The sequence below is a fragment of the Zophobas morio genome, unplaced genomic scaffold (genome assembly GCF_036711695.1).
Source record: "Zophobas morio isolate AGI-343-1 ecotype UQ-CSIRO unplaced genomic scaffold, CSIRO_AGI_Zmor_V1 ptg000031l, whole genome shotgun sequence".
Lineage (NCBI taxonomy): Eukaryota > Metazoa > Arthropoda > Insecta > Coleoptera > Tenebrionidae > Zophobas > Zophobas morio.
In genome coordinates, this window is record NW_026972136.1 from 13481098 (window position 1) to 13486496 (window position 5399).

Genomic DNA, 5399 nt, shown 5'->3' on the forward strand with positions numbered 1-5399 from the left:
CCACCGAAGAATCATTGTTACTCCCACCGAAGAACCATAGTTACTCCCACCGAAGAATCATAGTTACTCCCACCGAAGAATCATAGTTACTCCCACCGAAGAATCATAGTTACTCCTACCGAAGAATCATAGTTACTCCCGCCGAAGAATCATAGTTACTCCCACCGAAGAATCATAGTTACTCCCACCGAAGAATCATAGTTACTCCCACCGAAGAATCATAGTTACTCCCACCGAAGAATCATAGTTACTCCCACCGAAGAATCATAGTAACTCCCACCGAAGAATCATAGTTACTCCCACCGAAGGATCATAGTTACTCCCACCGAAGAATCATAGTTACTCCCACCGAAGAATCATAGTTACTGCCACCGAAGAATCATAGTTACTCCCACCGAAGACTCATAGTTACTCCCACCGAAGGATCATAGTTACTCCCACCGAAGGATCATAGTTACTCCCACCGAAGAATCATAGTTCCTCCCACCGAAGAACCATAGTTACTCCCACCGAAAAATCATAGTTACTCCCACCGAAGAATCATAGTTACTCCCACCGAAGAATCATATTTACTCCCACCGAAGAATCATAGTTACTCCCACCGAAGAATCATAGTTACTCCCACCGAAGAATCATAGTTACTCCCACGGAAGAATCATAGTTACTCCCACCGAAGAATCATAGTTAGTACCACCGAAGAATCATAGTTACTCCCACCGAAGAATCATAGTTACTCCCACCGAAGAATCATAGTTACTCCCACCGAAGAATCATAGTTACTCCCACCGAAGAATCATAGTTACTCCCACCGAAGAATCATAGTTACTCCCACCGAAGAATCATAGTTACTCCCACCGAAGAATCATAGTTACTCCCACCGAAGAATCATAGTTACTTCCACCGAAGAATCATAGTTACTCCCACCGAAGAATCATAGTTACTCCCCTCCAAAATTCTCTTTACCCTTTTTGCCCTTCTCTTCATTTTTGGTTTCTTTTTCGTTCTTTTCCGTCCTTTTTCGTCCTTCTTCGACCTTTTTCGCCGTTTTAAGTCCTTTTTCGACCTTTTTCGTCCTCTTTCGTCCATCTTCTTCCTTTTTCGTTCTTAGTATCCTTTTTCGTCCTTTTTCGCCACAGTAGTCATATCCGTTTTCATTTCTTCGATAACTTAAATGGTTTTCCCAGAATCGTCCTTTGAAATATTCAAAAATATGCAAAATGACCTCAATTTCCCATCAATTTTTAACAAAATTTTCGAAATTTCACTTAATACATTTTCTTGCACATTTCGCGCCCCAGAAGCCATATCCGTTTTCATTTCTTCGATAACTTCAATGGTTTTCCCAGAATCGTCATTTGAATTATTCAAAAATATGCAAAATGACCTCAATTTCCCATCAATTTTTAACAAAATTTTCGAAATTTCACTTAATACATTTTCTTGCACATTTCGAACCGCAGAAGCCATATCCGTTTTCATTTCTTCTATAACTCCAATGGTTTTCCCAGAATCGTCCTTTGAAATGTTCAAAAATATGCAAAATGACCTCAATTTTCTACCAATTTTGAACAAAATTTTCGAAATTTCACTTAATACATTTTCTTGTAGATTTCGGGCCGCAGAAGTCAAATCCGCTTTCACCCCTTCGATAACTACCTTGGTTTATCGAGAATCGTCCTTTGAAGTACATAGCCATAGTTACTTCCCCCCAGTCAAATTTGCATTTTTCTCGCTTAATTGAAGAGATCCGGCAAAAGCGAATATGGAATCGTAATCCTGAGGAAATTCCGCGTCATATGATACCCCACCGAAGAATCATAGTTACTCCCACCGAAGAATCATAGTTACTCCCACCGAAAAATCATAGTTACTCCCACCGAAGAATCATAGTTACTCCCACCGAAGAATCATAGTTACTCCCACCGAAGAATCATAGTTACTCCCACCGAAGAATCATAGTTACTCCGAACGAAGAATCATAGTTACTCCCACCGAAAAATCATAGTTACTCCCACCGAAGAATCATAATTACTCCCACCGAAGAATCGTAGTTACTCCCACCGAAGAATCATAGTTACTCCCACCGAAGAATCATAGTTAATCCAACCGAAGAATCATAGTTACTCCCACCGAAGAATCATAGTTACTCCCACCGAAGGATCATAGTTACTCCCACCGAAGAATCATAGTTACTCCCACCGAAGAAACATAGTTACTCCCACCGAAGAATCATAGTTACTCCCACCGAAGAATCATAGTTACTCCCACCGAAGAATGATAGTTACTCCCACCGAAGAATGATAGTTACTCCCACCGAAGAACCATAGTTACTCCCAGCGAAGAATCTTAGTTACTCCCACCGAAGAATCATAGTTACTCCCACCGAAGAATCATAGTTACTCCCACCGAAGAATCATAGTTACTCCCACCGAAGAATCATAGTTACTCCCACCGAAGAATGATAGTTACTCCCACCGAAGAATGATAGTTACTCCCACCGAAGAATCATAGTTACTCCCACCGAAGAAACATAGTTACTCCCACCGAAGAATCATAGTTACTCCCACCGAAGAATCATAGTTACTCCCACCGAAGAATGATAGTTACTCCCACCGAAGAATGATAGTTACTCCCACCGAAGAACCATAGTTACTCCCAGCGAAGAATCATAGTTACTCCCACCGAAGAATCATAGTTACTCCCACCGACGATTCATAGTTACTCCCACCGAAGAATCATAGTTACTCCCACCGAAGAATCATAGTTACTCCCACCGAAGGATCATAGTTAGTCCCACCGAAGAATCATAGTAACTCCCCTCCAAAATTCCCTTTACCCTTTTTGCCCTTCTCTTCATTTATGGTTTCTTTTTCGTTCTTTTCCGTCCTTTTTCGTCCCTTTTATCCTTTTTCGTCCTTCTTCGTCCTTTTTCGCCGTTTTATGTCCTTTTTCGACTTTTTTCGTCCTCTACTTTCGTCCATCTTCGTTCTTTTTCGTTCTTAGTATCCTTTTTCGTCCTTTTTCGCCACAGTAGTCATATCCGTTTTCATTTCTTCGATAACTTCAATGGTTTTCTCAAAATCGTCCTTTGAAATATTCAAAAATATGCAAAATGACCTCAATTTCCCATCAATTTTTAACAAAATTTTCGAAATTTCACTTAATACATTTTCTTGCACATTTCGGACCGCAGAAGCCATATCCGTTTTCATTTCTTCTATAACTCCAATGGTTTTCCCAGAATCGTCCTTTGAAATGTTCAAAAATGTGCAAAATGACCTCAATTTTCTACCAATTTTCAACAAAATTTTCGAAATTTCACTTAATACATTTTCTTGTAGATTTCGGGCCGCAGAAGTCAAATCCGCTTTCACCCCTTCAATAACTACCTTGGTTTATCGAGAATCGTCCTTTGAACTACATAGTCATAGTTACTTCCCCCCAGTCAAATTTGCATTTTTCTCGCTTAATTGAAGAGATCCGGCAAAAGCGAATATGGAATCGTAATCCTGAGGAAATTCCGCGTCATATGATAACCCACCGAAGAATCATAGTTACTCCCACCGAAGAATCATAGTTACTCCCACCGAAAAATCATAGTTACTCCCACCGAAGAATCATAGTTACTCCCACCGAAGAATCATAGTTACTCCCACCGAAGAATCATAGTTACTCCCACCGAAGAATCATAGTTACTCCGACCGAAGAATCATAGTTACTCCCACCGAAAAATCATTGTTACTCCCACCGAAGAATCATAATTACTCCCACCGAAGAATCGTAGTTACTCCCACCGAAGAATCATAGTTACTCCCACCGAAGAATCATAGTTAATCCAACCGAAGAATCATAGTTACTCCCACCGAAGAATCATAGTTACTCCCATCGAAGGATCATAGTTACTCCCACCGAAGAATCATAGTTACTCCCACCGAAGAAACATAGTTACTCCCACCGAAGAATCATAGTTACTCCCACCGAAGAATCATAGTTACTCCCACCGAAGAATGATAGTTACTCCCACCGAAGAATGATAGTTACTCCCACCGAAGAATCATAGTTACTCCCAGCGAAGAATCTTAGTTACTCCCACCGAAGAATCATAGTTACTCCCACCGAAGAATCATAGTTACTCCCACCGAAGAATCATAGTTACTCCCACCGAAGAATCATAGTTACTCCCACCGAAGAATGATAGTTACTCCCACCGAAGAATGATAGTTACTCCCACCGAAGAATCATAGTTACTCCCAGCGAAGAATCTTAGTTACTCCCACCGAAGAATCATAGTTACTCCCACCGAAGAATCATAGTTACTCCCATCGAAGGATCATAGTTACTCCCACCGAAGAATCATAGTTACTCCCACCGAAGAAACATAGTTACTCCCACCGAAGAATCATAGTTACTCCCACCGAAGAATCATAGTTACTCCCACCGAAGAATGATAGTTACTCCCACCGAAGAATGATAGTTACTCCCACCGAAGAATCATAGTTACTCCCAGCGAAGAATCTTAGTTACTCCCACCGAAGAATCATAGTTACTCCCACCGAAGAATCATAGTTACTCCCACCGAAGAATCATAGTTACTCCCACCGAAGAATCATAGTTACTCCCACCGAAGAATGATAGTTACTCCCACCGAAGAATGATAGTTACTCCCACCGAAGAATCATAGTTACTCCCAGCGAAGAATCTTAGTTACTCCCACCGAAGAATCATAGTTACTCCCACCGAAGAATCATAGTTACTCCCACCGAAGAATCATAGTTACTCCCACCGAAGGATCATAGTTAGTCCCACCGAAGAATCATAGTAACTCCCCTCCAAAATTCCCTTTACCCTTTTTGCCCTTCTCTTCATTTATGGTTTCTTTTTCGTTCTTTTCCGTCCTTTTTCGTCCCTTTTATCCTTTTTCGTCCTTCTTCGTCCTTTTTCGCCGTTTTATGTCCTTTTTCGACTTTTTTCGTCCTCTACTTTCGTCCATCTTCGTTCTTTTTCGTTCTTAGTATCCTTTTTCGTCCTTTTTCGTAACAGTAGTCATATCCGTTTTCATTTCTTCGATAACTTCAATTGTTTTCTCAAAATCGTCCTTTGAAATATTCAAAAATATGCAAAATGACCTCAATTTCCCATCAATTTTTAACAAAATTTTCGAAAGTTCACTTAATACATTTTCTTGCACATTTCGGACCGCAGAAGCCATATCCGTTTTCATTTCTTCTATAACTCCAATGGTTTTCCCAGAATCGTCCTTTGAAATGTTCAAAAATGTGCAAAATGACCTCAATTTTCTACCAATTTTCAACAAAATTTTCGAAATTTCACTTAATACATTTTCTTGTAGATTTCGGGCCGCAGAAGTCAAATCCGCTTTCACCTCTTCGATAACTACC